At 42.6% G+C, this 19511-nt stretch overlaps 1 long non-coding RNA gene across 2 annotated transcripts; it reads left to right on the top strand.

The window, feature by feature from the left end:
- Positions 1-1229: 1229 nt before the first annotated feature.
- LOC130841603 (uncharacterized) lies at positions 1230-18401 on the top strand. Of its 2 annotated transcripts, XR_009050235.1 has the most exons (4): positions 1230-1500; positions 4783-4977; positions 11441-14861; positions 17733-18401. It is a non-coding gene; the product is annotated as an uncharacterized LOC130841603 (long non-coding RNA). The 2 variants fall into 2 exon arrangements; XR_009050234.1 differs by having other exon boundaries at positions 11441-18401.
- Positions 18402-19511: the final 1110 nt, after the last annotated feature.

Below are 19511 nucleotides of genomic sequence, written 5' to 3'. Positions count from 1 at the left end.
TGGAGAGAGTAAAGATGATTAATCTCAAAGTAGGGGGCCACAAGCAGAAATCTAAGCGTGGTGTTGTCTCCACAGGCCCTAGACAGCAGGAGGGCACTAGGTACCTTAAAAAGTCGTCTGAAGGAGACATCAGGAAGTAGGAGAGTGTGCTTACTCCATGCAGCCGGCTAGCATTTAAAGTTGGCTGGGGAGCTGGCAGGAACACAGTTTCAGTTGGTCCTCAGTTACGTTTCCTATCCGGTTTCTGCTCTTGGAATTGTGGTGTTTGGAACTGGGAGAAATATGAAGAAAATCTATTTTTAAGCGAGGAGCAGAGATCTGCAGGCTCGTTTCATCCTATACACGCCACTAAAAACTAGCTCTGAGACCCGGGCGATTTCCTCCAGAAATTCCTGAGCCCCGCCCGCTTCTCTGAGACTTTCCAGGACTAGGCGCGGCCAGCAGAGGGAGAGCAAGAGACGCGGATTTGACCAGAGTGCAACCAGAAGTGGATGGCCTGGGAATCCAGGGAACAGCTATGACTGAATACAGGAAAATGCGCATGCTCGGAGTTAGCGTGACCAATAGGTACCTCGGGGTCGTACAGTGCGGCAAGGGCGGCGAGCCGGGATTGGCCAGGACAGGGAGGGGAAAGGGCCTGAGGGGCTGGGTCTGGACACCGTGGGAAGCAGCGACAGCGACGGCCACGTTGGGAGGGGCGTGGCCTAGGCGCAGTCCAGAGATGTGACCTGAAAATATGGGATCAATCGGTGCGTGAAGGGCGTGGCTTAGAGGCTCGTAAGGGCAAGATAGAGTTGATCGAGACTGCGGGAGGGGTGAGCTCAGGCAGAGGGCGGAGGAATTACCAGAGTGGAAAGCAGAGAAATGGGCACAAGGGAGGGGCGTGGGATCAGCGCAACGAGTGTGGACCAGACGATAAGAGGAATGTTAAAGGACTCAGATCAGGGGCGTGGACGCCGATGAAGAGGCGGGGCCCCGGAGTACCGTACAGGACGCAAGTGACATAACAGAAAGGAGGGCCCTGGTGTAGGCGCAGCGTAAGGACGCACAGCAAACATGGGCGCGGCATGTTCGTGGGGGCGTGGCTTTGCCGCTCTAAGGAGTGCAACAAAGATGGTCCCGCTCCAAGGAGGGGTGGGCCCAGGCGGAGGCCAGGGGCGGGCCCAGGCGGAGGCCAGGGGCGGGACCAAGTTAGCGCGCAGGCGCGTGACCGCCGCTGCAGGCCCGGAGCTACGGCAGCAGAGGCGTAGTGCGGACAGAGACCAGGAGCAGAGCTGAGCGGAGAACAGCTTCGGGCTCCGACATGGGGACCCTGGCCAGGGTGGGACTGTAGGCTTCGTCGGGACGTGGGCTGGCCCGCGGGGACGTGACGTGGTTAAGCGAAATGACGTGTCCTGGCGGGAGGGGCTTGGCTAGGCTCAGGGGGGCGTAGCCAAGATGGCCGCGCGCATGAGCTTCTCGTCCTGGTAGCAAACGGATGCCGCTCTGGGAGACGTTCAGGTAAGGTCCGGCGGCGATGTGGAACATGAACAGCCGGGGAGCGTAGCCTAGCAGAGAGAAAGGGATCCTCTCCTACACACGACCACGCGCTGCAATGGGCCCCGGAGCCGGGACAGCTGTTGACTCCGCTAGGATGGCCACAGTCCTGGCGGGGCTTCTCTGTAGGATGGTGGCAGGAGACAGGGAATCTCTCGTTCCCTATTCTAATCCTGTTCCTCCGCTGTGAGGGTCTCTAGAAAACTACACCCCCTTAGCGTTTTGTGCATTTAAAGGTAGAACAGCTTCCCCAGAGAGTTTGGGAAGTGAGGGGGTTGCAGTTTCAGAAACCGAGGCCCAGCAAACTGGGATTCACTCATGTCTGCATTGTTGATTTTCTTCCTGATTATGCCAAGGGCTACGGATGGATTCACAACCACTCCCAGGGCAGGGGATCAGCAGGTATATCATGTGGGCAAATCTGAGCCTTTTCTACTTCTCAATTCTTTTTTCTGTCCTTTTTCTTTTGTGCCCCGTCCCGGAGCTAGAAGGGAAGAACCTACCAAATACAAACATTGTTGGTGGCTGTGATTTTTTGTGGCGTGAGTTAAAAGCTACTCTTCTGAGGATGCTGGAAAGTCATTGTTATCAGTGTAATTCCCTTTTGTTTATATTTGCTGAGAAAGCTTGAAAAATAATGAGATAACGAAGATGTGTACACCTTATGTTGGGTAGAATTCATTCTCTGTCAACCACTGAAAACCACATTGCTTTCTACTTCCCCTTTTTCCTTTGCTGACAGTCTGGTCATCTCCACTCTGCTGTTTAAAAGTCTTGATGGAATATGGAGAGAAGTCGGAAATCTCTGGTGAAAGAAGCCTGTCCACACCCTGCCCATAAGCTGCCCCTGCACATCCCTCAGAATGGTCTCTGTTCTCAGCCTGCATTGAAGTCCACAATGAACCAATGTTCACACACACACTCCCCACCCACTGTCCCTTTTGGGCCCTGATAAAGAGCTACACTGTAATTGAATATTTTGGAAATGAAAACCTTTCAACTTTCTAGGGCTTTCCTACTTTACTCAGAAATTGTAAACTCAGTACCAGGTCTGAAATTCACCAAAAGGCTGAAAGCAGCAAGGGCACTATTTCTGTGCCTATGCATACCTGCCTGTTGTCCCTGGAGCCAGGCAAAAGGCTGCCACCACTCATAGTTGGAATACGATGAGTTGAGTTCCTTTTAACTGAATCTGAATATTGAGGAAATCTGATGGAAAGAAGGAAATGCATTTCATATCATTCCACTGGAGCAATTAGTTGCAGCACACTAAGCAATTATAGAAATGTAACTTTTGGCAATGCTGTACTGGGATCATAGAGAAGTGGGTGAGAGGAGGAAGCTGAACTTTCTCAGTCAAGATAAGGAAACATAACTTCTAATTTAAATTTCAGAGAATTGCAAAAAAGCTGTCTTCCTTTCTAAGTCAGAGAGCAAGAAAGTGAATCAAGGAATTTTTTTTCAATATAATTGTAACCTTTAGTAGGTTTTTGTGGGTTTTTTTCTCCTTTGGTGTTTTGCATAAGTATAAATGGCTTAGTGAGGCATAGTTCAAAAGCCAAGGCATTTAATAAATACACAATCTACAAATGATTTAAAAAGGTTTTTAGAATCTGTTGTTCAGTCACACATTTCTGTCTGCAAAACAGCAGATAAGAAAGGTGTAAGTAAAATCCAAGAACATGTATAAATAATCAGTGATAGCAAAGGGCATATAGCACAGAAAGCTTACCTTCCCTAGGGCCCATCCAGCTCATGGTCACATCTTTCCTGTGCCTGTACAACAAAATATAACTTACTTAGAAAATGTATTCTACATTTGTACATTCCAGGATTCACCTGGGACCTATTTAATAATGAGTATTAGTTTATATTTAATGCTAAATTTTGCCACTTATAGTCTAGGTGCAAATTCATAGACATTTTTCTGATATGCATCGTTCTTTCTGAAGCATATACCTGGACATAAATAGTCTCATGTATTGTTACAGGTATTGTAGCCTAGCATTACCTAAATGAAGTTTCTTTCTATTAGTATTTCCCTGGAGCCCTCCTTGCCCCTGACCTTCCATGTTCCATTCCTTCCTTGATTGCCTTCGACTTCCTTCTCCATCTCTTGGCCTCCTCAGTCACTCCACTTTGTTAGTCTCTATACACCTGTTATCCCCTGGGGGGAGGGGATTCCCCTTCTCTCTTTCTCACAACCTCTCCTGAGCAGAGCACCAGAGCTGCATTGCCAGCTCTCCCTAGACCTTGCCTCTCGCCTGCCCCCTTGGCACCTCAAATCCAGTAGGATTAGCAGCAAGAGTGACATCATTCCCTCCCCACCTGCTCCTGTGCCGGGTTCTGTTTCTTTGTTCAGGGATTCATCCTCGTTCTGCTATGAGGTAGAATATTCTACCACATTCTCTCCCTCGGATTATTAGAATTTCTTTTCAAACTCCACGTGTCCAAATCTGAGCTACTGATTTCCCACCCCAAACCTTGTCCACACACAGTCTTCCCATCTCAGTTCATGGCAAGTCCATCCTTGCAGTTGTTTAGGCTGAGAATCTGCCAGTCATCCTTGACTGCTTTCTTTCACATCTTACGGGCTGTATCCCCAAGATACATCCAATACCCAACCTCTTCTCATCACATCCACTGCAACGTCCTTAGTTCCAGCCCCTGGATTATCCTGAATGGGCTCCCTGCTTCTTTCTTCCATCCTGGTCAGTTTCCAGTAGGGCACCCTGAATGATATTTCTAAAATGTAAATCAGATTATGGCCCCTGCTCTACTCCAGAAACTCCATTCTGTTCCCATTTCACTGACAGCAGTGGTTCCCAATCAGAGGTGATTCCTCTTCTCCAAGGCACATCTGCAATGCCTGGAGACATTTTTGGTTGTCACAATTGGAAGGAGGGTGCTGCTGGTATCTAGTGGGTAGAGATCAAGGATGCTGCTAAATATGCTACAGTGCAAAGACCAGTCCTTTATGACAGAGATATCTGGGCAAAAATGTCAATAGTGTTGAAGTTGAGAAACCCTGAGTTAGAGAAAGAAACTTTACAGTGCCCTAGAAGTCTCCTTGATATGGCATCCACTACCTCTGGACCTCATCTCCTACCACCATCTTCTTGGTTCACTCCACTCCTGCCATATTTACCTCCCCCTCCCGTGTACTAATGATCTGAATGATGTTTTCCACATGATCGGCCACCTCTGTTGTTCACGGCTTTTCCTCCGTCCTCCTTTTGCCTCTAGGTTATTAGGTTCCTGCAAGTTGCTTGGGAGCTGACCAAAATTTCAAGCTAAAGATGGTGATGATGAGTCGCCTGGGCGTCATTCTTCAAGCCTCTCCATGCAGGGCACTGTGGAGAAGGTTCCAGATGCCAAGGCCCACGCCTGCGAGGCCCTGCAGCCTCTACACCTTCACTTACAAAACCCGGAACCGAGCCTGTGAGTACACGGCTGCCTGGAGAGAGCAGAAGTCTGGTTGTTTCCTAACAGTCACGTGTGTTGAGTGTTTGCAGCTCTGATGTCAGTGGCGTTCCACACTGGGATTAGATGCCTTGAGAACTGTGAGAATAACCTATTATTTCTCTATTTGTTCAAATATGGAACTTTTTTTCCCTGGCTTTGTTGAGATATAACTAACGTAAGTCTAAGGTGTACATTGTGATGATTTGATACACATACACGTCGTGAAATGATTACCACAATATGGCGTGGAAAGTTGTTTTCTTGACCAGTTTTAACTTGTTAAAATGATGTCATGCAGAAATAGGTCAAAGGAGTCCCAAGTTTCAAATAGTTTGAACCTTTTCTTTACTGTTTTTTGCTAGCAAGTGTCTTTTTACTAAGATCAATCCACTGAGAATTATTTCTGTGAGTCTGAACATTCTGGAAGTTGCATATTCATGTTTGCAAGCAGTTCAGTAGCTTCATACTCTGGAATATTCCATCCCTCCTGACACATTACAGAAGGGTTACTTCTAGCTGACCAGCTCGCCAAGGTGTGCTGTGCTGTAAACCCAGCAGATGAAGTGAGGCAGCAGATGGTCTTCCTGACACCACAGCACTACTGCCATGGGGGTGGGTCGCTGTGTGCTGTCAGGGCTGGACTGTGCACTGCAGATGCTGCATGGCATCCCTGAGTGTCTCAAGACCTCCCTAAATGTCCCCTGGGGGGCAAAATAACCCTGGTACAGCACCCCTGAGGTCACAGGAGAGGAAAATGTGTGTTGGTGGAGACGTGAGTTTAATGAAATGGTTAAGTATATCTGCTAAATAGTTATTTTATATATTTTTCCACCGTTCACAGTGAATTCACACAGGGTTTTCTAATGTTGGTTTGCTTCCAGATTCTAGGTTTCTCAACGTTCCTTCCTTGGGTTTACTCTCTTTGACCCTGTTTGCACATGAAAAAAAAGGAATTTATTAGTAATGCCAATCTAGCTAAATCCATTGCCTCGAAACTGCTTCACAAATATATTTTTACTGTAAGTTTATTTTGTTTCCTCCAATACTGACTGTGTTCTTGTTAAACTGAACTGGCCTGAGTCATAATAAATTTCTGGTTGCTGGGTGTGGCTTCCTACCAGCAGGCCCACATCCTACCCGGACTGGCTGATTCTCAGCACTGGCACTTTGCAGTCTAAGGCTAAAAATGGAAAAAAATAGTCATATGTATCTAGTTACCAAGAGAAAGTTTTTTTTAACAGAAAGTTGAAAGTTAAGAGTGTAAAATCCAGTATGCTCATGTCTTTAGAATAGTTTGCTCCTAGGGAATTCCCTGGCAGTCCAGTGGTTAGGACTCCACGCTTTCACCGCCGAGGGCCCTGGTTTGACCCGTGGTGGGGACTGAGATCCCACAAGCTGCATGGCGTGGTCAAAAAAAAAAAAAATACAATAGTTTACTCCTTTTGATGCTGACAAAACCAAAAAGTGGTAGTGACTTAGGGAGGAGGGGCTTCCCTTGATTAATTCCTCACATTAGATGTTCTTTTTTGTAGGTTACTAAGACAGACAGATGACAGTCATGATTTGATTTTGCTTTTGGCATTTATACTGTCCCTCCTTGTTTCACCCAGGAGAATATTTGGTCTTTGATGCCCTGGACCACTGAGCATGTGCTATTTGGTTATCCTGGTTCCTCATCTGTTTAGTTGTAAAGACAATACTCATTGTTTCTGGAAGCTCAGTACCCCAGCACAAAGCCCAGTGTACACTTGTGACCAAAAATGACCCAAAATTGTTGAGGGTTAGAAAAGATAATGTGGAAAGTCCTTAGCTAGCGCCTGCCACACAGTGAGAACTCAGCTTGGCAGCTGCGTCTGCTTCCACAGTTGTTACCACCATCACCATCTTCATCACTGTCACATGCTCAGCACCGCCCTCAGATGTCTGACCATTTTTAGGATCCGAGGAGCAGAGTAGGGAGTGACTGAAGATGGAGGTTGTGGTGAATTTAGAAGCAGCATTTCACTGGGGCCTGTGCCCCGTGCTCTACCTCCACTCCCCACCATCCCCCTCCCCGAGTAATCACTGGCGTCAAACTGCTGTTTGTTGTGATCTCAAGTTGCGGACAGGAAATGTTGACAGTCCTAACCCTGCGGACTGGCAATATGATAAAGATAAAAGCCTGCACCTATTACCCACTATGGAAATAAAATCAATTTCACTTCGTGTGTCATGTAGTGAAATTTAGCCTAATTTTTTGTCACATAAAAAAAATTTAGGCCTGAGATTTTAGACCATAGGGAAATAAGTTTAATAATACTAATTTTTAATTTAATGAAATATAAAGAATATCATCTATAATGGAAATGGTACAGATTTGTTATTCTATTGATTCTTAGCTTTCACGATCTCCCTAGTTTTAGAAGGAAGAAGAACATTTATTTTTAGGACAAATCACAATAGAATAGCACTGTATAAAATGTAGCAACTAGCCCCATGTGTATATTTACATGTAAATATAAATGTATACAAATTTTATGGCCACCTGTGGCTACCACTTACCATACTGGAAATTTCCATCAGAGAAACTGCTATTTGACAAGACTGGTCTTTCTTATAACTGAACTGTGTTAGAAAACTGTTCTATTATTTCTCCAATGAATTTTGAAGAACACTAATAAAGCATGGAGAACAATAGTATTCAAAAGCTTGGTTTGCAATGTCTTCACAAAGAATTCCATTAACCCCCAGATAATATAGGCTGGGATACCCAGACTGTGTTGTCTTCCATTAACTTTCAAATATTCTTGAAAAACAATGGACCTGTTAAGAACCCTGTGGAATTACAGTTATGGCCTCAGGGGTATCTGCAGCTACAAGGAACTAACAAATAGCCCTGAACTAAGCACCAGGAAATGTGCGCCTTAGTCTCCTGCACTGGTAACTGCATGTGATGCTGTGGTTACCTGGGCTCAGCATCAAAGTGCCTTTTACATCCCTGACGCTCTAACAAGGCAATTTGTGATTCTCTGACCACCCTCAACCAAGTCACATGGAGGGTCCTCAAGTATCCCATCACTGCAATAAGCCCTAGGTCTGCTAAGCTGGTGTTCAATTTGATGAGGAAATAGCACATCTCAAGAAAAAGGACATACAGGCAAGGCACAGGAGAAAAAGCTAATGATGGTATAGAGAGATAATGTCCAAAAAATATATAATATGAGCCACATAGACACTTCTAAATTTTCCAATAGTCACACTAAGAAAGGGATAAAGAAACAGGTGAGATTAAGTTTAGTAATATACTTTAACTCACTATATCAAAAATATTATCACTGTAACATGTAATCAATATAAAAATTATTAGTGATGTAGTTTACGTGATTTTGTCCTAAGTCTTCAGTGCCTAGTGGGGTATCCTACAGTTTCAGCACATCTCACTGACTGACCAAGGGGAGTAGCCTGGCAAGGTTCTGGAATAGCGTGGCAAGACCAGAGTTTGGGAAGAATGAGCAGAAATAAAATTAGATGGGCGAGGTGCTTAGACACAGAAGTTTGGACTTCACATAGTCTTTAACATGGGAACAACATGATGAATGTGCTAATTTAGGAGAATTGATAGATGGCAAGACACAGTAGAAGGGAGTAAGAGAGGAGGAAAAGTGAGCAAGAGGAACTTTCCTTGAGGAAAAGTCTGTGGTGTAGGGCCTGACCTAGGCTGGTAATATGGGCTATGCAAAGAAGAGAGAAACCTCCAAGATTCTTCAGGAAAAAACAATGTGGCACTCAGTAGAGTAAAAGGAAATAAAGATAAAATGGGAATGAATCCTTCCCAGTAATGCTCTTTATCATATACATTCAATCCACAAGCAGTGATTGAAAGCCAGCATGATTCTTCACAGGGCTTGCAGAGCCGTGGGGGGTCGGGGGGAGTGGGATAATTAAGCACATATTCATATAATTATCATTATACCCTTGTAATAAATGTTTTGAAGGAAAAGATCAGAATGCTATGATTAATAAAAAAATGAGAGGGGATCATATAAAAGGACAGTCAGAGAGATGTGGAAGAAGTGACAATTAAGCCAAGAATAGGAACCAGCCCTGAGCTGAATGAGGGCAAATTGATTTCTGAGGAGGAGCAGGAACAGCGGGGCTAAGGCAGGAATGATACTGAAAGACGGACACCCCTGAGGCTGGAGCTGAAGGTGGTACAAGCACAAAGTAAATCAAAGCCAGGACCAGTCATGTAAACAGGAACTAAATCTGAGCACATCCTCACTGTGGAATCTAAAGGGATTGTAGGGCTTCCCTGGTGGCGCACTGGTTAAGAATCCCCCTGCCAGTGCAGGGGACATGGGTTCGATCCCTGATCCGGGAAGATCCCACGTGCCGCGGAGCAACTAAGCCGGTGTGTCACAACTACTGAGCCTGCGCTCTAGAGCCCGTGAGCCACAACTATTGAGCCCATGTGCCACAACTACTGAAGTCCGTGCACCTAGAGCCCGTGCTCTGCAACAAGAGAAGCCACTGCAATGAGAAGCCCACCCACCACAACGAAGAGTAGCCCCTGCCTCATCACAAGGAGAGAAAGCCCATGCACAGCAATGAAGACTGAATACAGCCAATAAAAAAAATTAAAAAATAAATAAATAAAGGGATTCTGTTGCTCTCAGTGTTACATTAGTGACATCTTCCTGACGACAGTGTCATGTCATGCCCTTACACTATGGTTGGTAGAATCACGCTCTGTTTATTTCATTTTCCCCACACAAGAAGAAGCTGGAAGCGCAGCCTCTGTTAGTCAGAGCACTTAATCACCTTCCTACTTTGAGGGAAAGTCTGAGCAACCACCAAGAAATCATTTTAATCTGTATTTTGTTAAAATGGAGAAAGAGGAAGGCAAGAGAGAACAAAAATGTGCATTTATCTTTAGCAAAACAAGCCCTGGGCAAAAGCTGGCTTCACTAGGGGGACAGTGACCAAGGGGCCCCCTGGGGGGGGGGGAGGGGAATAGTCTGGGTTCCTAAAGGAGGAGGTGGGTGGGGGAAAGAAAACCTGGAAGCTGAACTTGTGAACTGAAGGGCATAAACTGATAGGAGCATTATGACCATAAAAGAGCAACTGAAGGAATAGGCCTGGTTTCCTGGGGCTGGTGTGTGTGTGGGTGAGAGGGTAGATTCTAGGCATTTCCTGAATGAAGTAGGGGACGATTTGGGTGAAAGAGGGCATCGTCTTAGGGATCTGTTTGTTATTCCTGTCTCCCCTAGTCTCCCCAGGAGACCCTCACGAGCTGGTTTTGAAGGCTGCGGATGCTCAAATCCTCAGCCCCGGTCTGAGCATCTCAGAGGGGACAATGTTGCAGCTTTAAGACTGAATCAGGGCTGTTCTAGGCGTTTCTGGAAGTTTTAAAATATCAAAGATTAATCAAATACAGCTTTTTATCCCAACAATAGCATTTGGATATTAATACTCAAATCAAAGGGCATATCCAATAAGGTGCTACAGGGCACCCAAAAAAGGGAGGAAGGAAGATATGGCTCCTGCCTGCAAGGAATTTGTGTTCTAATCCGATAATAATATGCCTGTATTGTACCAGTTCATATGCATTCTTCCTTTTAGATTTCTGAAACAGAAAGTTCTCCTCTAAAGTAAGTTCTTGGTGTTCAGAAGTTATTTTATACTAAGGGAGAAAACCCAAAACAGCGGGTTCAGACCTCCCTAGAGATGACATTACTGCATTATAGGAAAAAACTGAGCGGGAAAAAGAAGGAATACCCCGAGTTTGCCTGTTGCTTTTTGCTCTAGACCAAGATTTCTCACCTTTGGCCTTAATGATATCTGGAGCCACAGAATTCTTTCCTGTGAAAGCCCGGCCTACATATGCAGGATGTTTAGCTGCATCCCTGGCCTCTACCCACTAGATGTCAGTAGCACCCTTCTTCAGTTCTGACAACCGACAAGTGTCTCCAGATGTCGCCAATGTCCCCTGGGGTCAGAATCGCTCCCTCCTTTGAGAACCACTGGCCTAGAAACTGCCTTGGAGCGCTCTGTGTCTATACTGCTGGGGCACTTGTACCAAAACATCCAAGGTTAAGATCTCGCTTGGGCAAGCTGTCTCAGGAAGAGAACCATCTCCTCTCTAAGAGGGAGCCAGAGGCAGGCTTGTTTTTTGTGACGAGTGGAGTGCCAGTGACCCTGCCGTGCACAGAGGGTTTGACTGGGCAGCAGCTGCCTTGTCACTTTCTCACATCCTCAGACTCATCCTCAGCGGTGGGGTGAGGTGCAGAGGGTCCTTGGTAATGATTTCTCTTGATTCCTATTTTGTCTGGTTTTCCTGTTGCTCTTGGTTCTGCCCATCCGTGCTGCTTCTAAGGGCAGAGAGCTGGACCACCCGGATTATACATGTGGGGTCTGTCCATCATGTGTGGATGTCTCAACAGCTCTCTCTGTGTTACAGGAAGTCTGCTGAGAGTTATTCATCAGGGACCTGCCACAAAGATGTGGTGCTTGGCTCTTTGGTAGAAAAGTCATCGTCAGTGACGTCATCAGCACCCGTGTGGGACAGAGTGTGCGTGTACACCTTAATATACAATGTCATAGCTATTCAGGTGATGGACAGAACTCCAGGGACCTTAGCAGTGCTAACATTCTACCCAGGCTTTGCAGGATGGCTGCCTAATCCTCACAGCTGGCTCACGTAAGAGATGAACTCAGCATACACGCTTACCTGGGACCATATCATCCTCCCAATGGGATTCCAGCTAGTGGGCCTCTTGATGACAGCCCTATGTGCTTTCTCCTAGTGCACCCTCTCTGGAAGAGCGTGGACCTGGTCCCGGGTCCCATCAGTCACCCATCAACATCTGGTGGAGGGACAGTGTCTATGATCCTGGCTTAAAACCACTTACCATCTCTTATGACCTGACCCCTGTGTCACATCTGGAGTTAAAGGGACAGTTTCATTCCCGGGTCCCATCAGTCGCCCATCAACATCTGGTGGAGGGACAGTGTCTATGATCCTGGCTTAAAACCACTTACCATCTCTTATGACCTGACCCCTGTGTCACATCTGGAGTTAAAGGGACATTTTCATGTCAGCACAGGCCACATCACACTGCCTCCATGGGACCAGGAACCTCTTTTGCTAGCTGTGGCCTGGGACTCATTGAAGTTACTTCTTTTATTCATTGCTAAATACACATAACATGAAATTTACCATCTTAGCCTTTTTTAAGTGTACAGTTCAGTAGTATTAACTGCATTCACACTGTTGTGCAACCATCCTCATAACTCTGTACCCATTAAATAATAACTCCTTAATTCTCTCTTCCCTCCAGCCCCTAGCAATGAACATTTTACTTCTGTTTCTATGAATTTGACTGCTGGATGCCTCACTTAAGTGGAATCATACAGTATTTGTTTTTTTATGACTGGATGATTTCATTGAGCATAATGTTTCAGGGTTCATCCATATTGTAATGTGTCAGAATTTCCTTCCTTTTTAAGGCAGAATAATATTCCATTGTACGTACAGTTAATCCTTGGACAACACAGAGGTCAGGGGCGCCAACCCTCCACGAAGTTGAGAATCCAAGTATACCTTATAGCCAGCCCTCCATATCTACAGTTCCTCCATATCCGTGGATTCATCCAACCGCAGATCATGTAGTACTGGATTATTTACTCTAGAAAAAAAATCTATGTATAAGTGGACCTGCGCAGTTCAAACCTGCGTTATTCAAGGGTCAGCTGTATATACCATGTTTTGTTTAATCCCTTCATCTGTTCGTGGACACTCAAGTTGCAGCTGCATTTTAGCTATTGTGAATAATGCTGTTATGAACATGGGTATACAAATATCTTTTCAAGATGCTGTTTTCAATTCTTTTAGGTATATACCCCAAAGTGGGATTGCTGGATCCTGCTTGGACTTTTTTGAGTGTATGAAAAATGTCTCTTTTCATTTTCATGCACATTTCCATCTACTAGTATAAGTAGTATTTTCTGTTAATACATATATCTCTGTGCATAGATTCTATAACTGATGTAGAAGATAGGACATGAAGTTAAAACTTCGCTAGAAATTTATTTCCTGTGTGTGTTGAATATGTGGTAATGTTCCTCTGCTTGCTGAGTTTACAAATAACTTTTATATTAAATAGCAATACTATTTAGTCAGATTTTAAATGATAAAATTGCAATACAGTTGAGCCTTGAACAACACAGGTTTGAATTGTTTAGGTCTATTTATACACACTCCAGTACTACACCATCCGTTGTTGGTTGAATCTACAGATGCGGAACCGAGGATAAGGAGAGCCAACTGTAAAGTTAAATATGCTGATTTTTCAACCGCGAGGTGGTCGGTGCCCCTAACCCCTGCATTGCTTAAGGGTCAACTGTACAGAGCAAAAGGCTAGTCAGGCAAGAAAAAGTCATCTTATATTTTTGGTTACCCAGTTACATGTATGTATTTTGTCATTCATTGATTTATTTATTCATTCAGCATTTACTAAGTGCCAACCATGTGCCACACAGTGCTAGAAATAACCACTCAGTTCTTGACCTCCCAGAGTTAAAAGTCTAGTGAGAGAAGCACACATTAAATTAGAATTATAAAGCAAGTGTCATTTGAAAAAAGGGTTTCTAAAAGTGCTGTAGGACCACAGAGGAGGGTGCAATGTAGACTGCTCAGAGGAGTCTATGATGATTTCAGTAAGGAGGGGACATGTATGTTGGGTATTGAAGGATGAATAGGAGTTTGTCAAGAGGATTAGAAGGGCATTCCAGACTGAAGGAAAATCATGTGCAGAAGCAGATGTTCAGAAAGTGGCCAAAACCCAAGGTGGCTAGAATGAGAATGTGTGTTGTGGGAAGAAGCAGGAAGAATAGTGATCATTGAAGATTAAGAGGGTAAATGAAAGGTAGGCTTATGAGACACTGGTTATTTTTAAACAGGAGAGTGACATAGCATGATATCATCTAAATAATTGGTCAATTGGCCTTATTTTTTGACATTAACCCAAGCAACAGTGCAGGACAGATTAATCCACATGGGAGATGGTGGGAGCCTAAATGAAGGCCGTGGCAGCCGGAAGAGAGAAAGCAAGTTTTAACAAACATTTTTAAAATAAAAGCAACAGGACCTGGAGAGGAGAAGGCTTCAAATGAGAAGGCAAAGTTAACCATGACCTTGAGGTGTCCCACTTGGGAGGCTCTGGGGATGGCAATGCCAGAAAGTTCATGAATGATGGACAAGAAATCATTTGTAAGGAAGTATAGGGAGCAAATAAGGAAATAAAATTTCTTCTTACAACTTTTCCCCTAATTTAATTTTAAATGTTACATTAAAAATAGAAAGAAACATAAGTGGTTATCCCTCAAAAAAGAAATGTCAACTCCTATCTAATTCCCATAGGGAGAATCTATTTCTCTCCAGATAAGTATTTTCTCTCCTTTTGATACAAACAGATTTTGGATTTTAGTATTTCCTGCAAATCAAGATGAGAATGAACAAATGTTGATCCCTCCCTGAGATGTTACTCACTTTAGTATATAATTTTTAAAATTTTCCTCCCCGATAAATCCCTTTATTCCAAAGTAATATTAATTGCTGCTTCTGCATAAGTTTCTTCCTATTCTTTATTTCTATCTCATTTTGCATCAGATTATCATGTCTTTCCCAGTGGCTTTATTTTAGGTAAGGAAACGTTTAAATAGTGTAGGCTGAATAAGGCTGTTGATTTATTTTAGAGCAATCCTATATGGTCAGGCACTAATTCTTTTCATGGTGTTTCAGCTGCACTTGGTGCATCAGAATGCATTCCAATTTGAAAGCTCTGAGGATGCAGCAACTGGAGGAAGATGGTTTGGCTATGGTAGGAATACTTTTTAAAATATTTTTAAAAATCTTACCAAGTTTAAATGATGTGTTGTATTCTAGAATGAAAAGACAGAACATTAGAATATTGTAATTTACTTTAAGAATATGGGGATCAATACATTGGTAAGATAAACAATGCTTAAAATACAAGATTGTTAAGAATATACTTCAAATGGTATAAAACTGGGCTGTCCAGTATGGTAGCCAGAAGTCATGTATGGCTATTGAGCACTTGAAATGCGGCTACTGTGAGGAAATGAATTTTAAATTTTATTTTATTTCAACTGATTGTCATTTAAATTTAGGGACTGACATTTCAGTTATTGGAAAACTTTAAAATGTTTGGAATAGCTAGGGTATGCTGCCTACATTTTCAAGTGTAAAGCATACAAATCAAGTATTTCTGGTGAAAATTTAGCATCCAAATTGATATGTGCTGTATGTATTAAATATACAACAGATTTTCAAGACTTAGTAACTTTTCATATTGATTGCATGTGGAAATGACAATATTTTGAATATATTTGGTAAAATAAAATGTTATCAAAAGTAAGTTCACCTGTGTTTTTTTGTTTTGTTTTGTTTTGTTTTGTTTTAACTTCTTCAATGGGGCTCCTAGAAACTTTAAAATTACCTCGGTGGTGTACACTACATTTCTATTTTAAGGCACTGGTATAAAAGGATAAAAGCAACTAACACTAAATAAATACCAGTTAAAATGGGAGATTTGTTAAGAATATATTTTAAATGGAGTAAAAAGATAAAGGCAAACAACTATGAGAAATTCATGAGTGTGATGTGACTATACATTTGCTGAGTGCTTCGTTTATCTCCCTTAGAAGTCTCTATGGTGACTCCTCATCTCCATGTTTTAGATGAAGAAAGTAAAGCTCAGTGAGGTTAAGTGCTTTCCTGCCAGGTCACTCAGCTAGCAACTGGAGAACTGGATTGGAGATCTGTGGACCATACTCTGCACAGGACCTCTGAGCTTGTGCAGGTTCCATAGATGCAGGCCTTTTGCAAGCTCCTTGCCTTTGTCCACTCCAGATACTGAGTGTTTTAAGGGTACCCAGGTTTTAATCAGGTATGGTAAGACACATAGACATGTAAATGGCTATCACGAAGGAAGAATTTTATTATACTCACAAATACCTAAAAAGAGGATACATGGCACACCATGCAGGGCCACCTGAGGAAGTACCAGGGGTGGTCAGGAGGCAGAGAGAGCAGGGGAAGACATGGACAGAACCTTCATTGTGCTTTCCATGGGAAGAAATGGGTGAGACAACATAAGCAGGCTTAGGATTGGCCACTTTGGATAATTTCAGTAGGCTCGGGCATAGAGGCTTTCCCTAGTTGTCTGGTATGTGGCCCCAGGGTGATTAGGGCAGAGGAATAGTGGCTCAGAATGTAAGAGCCTCAAAAAGGAAGTAGTTGGGGTCTGAGTTTTGGATTAGTTGGTTTGCATATGAAAGGCATGCTCCCTATTGTTTGTTCTCTCTAGCAATTGACTAACCTTGGGAGAGGCAATCCCTCTAGCATCAGCAAGGCCTTAGGTACCAAAGTATCAAATATAGAAACTGGAAAACAGGACTCAGGGGCCTGATCTGAAAGTTGGGCCTTACTACGCTCTGGCTTGCCCTGAGAGCTTCAGCCTCCAGAGCCCCTGTGTGCCAAGCACCAGTGAGACCCAGAGTGGGAAGCTGATGAAGTAAGGGACACCTTTTCCTGCAGACTGTCGGTTCCAGCCTATCAGCAAAGAGCCTGCTAATTTGTTTTGTATCTACTTTCATTCAGTGATGTTTATAACATTCTAAATTGTCAATTTAAGTGCAGTTTCAGTACTGTGGATTGTTTTTAGGTAATCACCAGGTGTCTGATTTTAATTCACATTCTATTACAATTCTAGAGTGAGATGTCAATTGTTTTTAATATTTTCTCATTTATTCTTTAGCTAGGCAAACATCATAAAGAACTACAGAAATTGGTGGATACTGTGGCATCAATTACACATAGGGTAATTTTGCCCCCTAAATCACTTGAAATATATTTTATGTTTCAATCTCAGAGTGGAGATGCTAACACAGCACTTTGAGTTGGGAAATGTAATTCACCTAAATGTAATTCAGGTTCTTTTTGAAAGCTGCCCTTTAAGACAACTTGCCACTTATGATGCCTGTGTTGAGAGAGCCCCTGTCCCCTGCAGAGGACAGAAGTGATCCTGTTGGAGAGCACAGACAGCTCTGGTTTGGCTGCCATACCACTGAGCACTCAGGGACTCAGGAACATAATAACTCCCCTCCTCTGCTCCCAACCCCTGCTCCTTCTCAGTCCTTGTGCAAACACTCAGGGCAGCCTTCTGGATTCTAGCTACCCTCTGATATGCAGGGAGCAGAGAAAAGTTTGATAGAAACTTGGCTTCTCCAGCTTTACAAAACAATTAACCACATCCTTCAGGGTGGATACCTTTGTCCAGCTCCTAAGAGTAATCTGCATTGCACTTTAGAATGCAAATTCTCATTTAGAAATGAGAATTCTGTTAGTGTCTCTTGAAAAAAAGAGGCCTCTTGTTTATGCACCAGCTACCACCTAATGCCTCCCACTGAGGAGTATCAGAAATACACGGTTGTCAATTATATCTCAATTTTTAAAGTCAATTATATTTAAATTTTAAAAAGAGGGATATGTAGTTAATTACAGGAGCAAAGCATGGGCATGATGCTGTCCTAAGGTGTCCAGAGGTACCTGGAGCTCCTCTGCACCACTGCTGGTTCCTTAGGCTCCCCTGGTATCATCACCTCATCATCCAATTCCTCAGTGGTTTTCACCACTAAATGATAGCTTGATGGCCCCTTCTCTTGGCCAGGATGCCCTTGTGGATTATTTGATTCTTCCTGCCTGATTGCCCACCTGCCTGGATTACTGGACCTATTCAGGGTCCATGACTACCCTGCCACTCCCGGAGTCTGTCACCTGGATGATTAAGAAGCAGCTCATAGAGGTAGATCATGACCAGGTATGTTCTTCCCACATTTCTATATTAAGAAATTCTAGTCTGCCCTTTTAAAACAATGCAGGACTCAAACTTTGGCATCGGTTTTTAACATCTTGTAATGCTTATACATTTTTATTAAAATGTGCTAACATCTTGTCTCAGTTTGGACATGTATATGGAGATACTTCAAATTAACCAGAGAGAGGAGTTAAAACAGAAAAACATAAGCTTTTTACTTTAAATTCTTGACAGTAATATATATTTTACTGTATATGCATTGTGTAGAATCAGTATAAAAATTAAGACTCTTTTAAATGGAAAAAATGAAAGCTGGAAATGGATGTGTTCAAAACCCTTTGATTTCCTTAAGGGAATTTTACTGTAGAATCTCAGGCTAAAGACAGAACACAACAATATCTATACAGAAATTGTATTTTAAATCAGAAGTTTTTATTTGGTATTTGTCTTTGCTTTACAAACTAAGATTAACTGGTGGTTAATACATCAACACAGAAAATCCTGTTTAATTCATAAACTAAACTATAATAATAATAACTGCTTTTACTTGTATGTATTGGATTTTTTATTAATTAAAATTTTTTCACTAGAACAAAAGCTTCCAAATTGTTTTTTATGAAGCTAAGATAACAGTGAGACCAAAATCCACCAAAGATTGGACCATCCCCCCTCAAAATTAAACAATAGGGTAATATCTCTCAAGAATATTTAGGGGGAAAAAAGGAAGCTAAATAAAATATTAGAAACAGAATCCATCAGTACATTAGAAGAAATATATACCTTGTCCAAGTAGGATTTTTTCCAGTAATGCAAGGATGGTTCAATATTAGGAATGATATCATTATGATTAATGTACTTCATCCCATTACCAAATCTAAAGGGAAAACTCATATTTTCATTTTCACAGATTCCTAAAACACATTTGACAAAAGTCACCATCTATTTTTTTTAATAAAACAGAAATGAAAGAATTCCCTAACCTGATAAAGTAGATTAATATCAGCTCAAAAGTAAATAGTATGCCTAGTGTGGAAAGGATATCTACACACTCCACTATTATTAGCATACTAAATATTAAATTAAATTGAATTAAATTCTGGTACTAGCCAATAAAGTTAGACCAAAAAAACATAAAGAAAACTAGAAAAACAATTAGTGGAGTGCCATATTAATTTATAGAAATCAATTCCTTTGACATAAAAATCACAGAAGATATAATGGAAGAAAGAACCCTACTTATAATGGAAACTAAAAAAATAAAATACCTTGGAGTGAAGTTAGCATAAAATGTTAACAAGAAAACTGTAAAATATTCCTAAGGGACACAAAAAAAGTTGAGCTAATAAAATTCATTCCATGTTATTGAATAGGAAGACATCATAAATATGCCTTTGATGTCAATTCTCCTTAAGTGGTTATTCTTGATTAACTGTTTATTTGCCATAAATTTTATGTGCTCCCGATAAATATACCAACAGGATATTATGGGAGGCTGTCCTGTACATTGTAGGATGTTTAGCAGCATCCCTGGTCTCTACCCACTAACCCTAACCCTAACTGGATGCCAGTAGTAGCCCCAAGTATTGACAACCAAAATATCTCTAGACATTCTCTAATGTCCACTGCAAACTC

The sequence above is a fragment of the Hippopotamus amphibius genome, chromosome X, assembly GCF_030028045.1.
Source record: "Hippopotamus amphibius kiboko isolate mHipAmp2 chromosome X, mHipAmp2.hap2, whole genome shotgun sequence".
NCBI lineage: Eukaryota > Metazoa > Chordata > Mammalia > Artiodactyla > Hippopotamidae > Hippopotamus > Hippopotamus amphibius.
The sequence above is the reverse complement of the archived record's forward strand: the minus strand, read 5'-3'. Positions and strand labels throughout refer to the sequence as shown.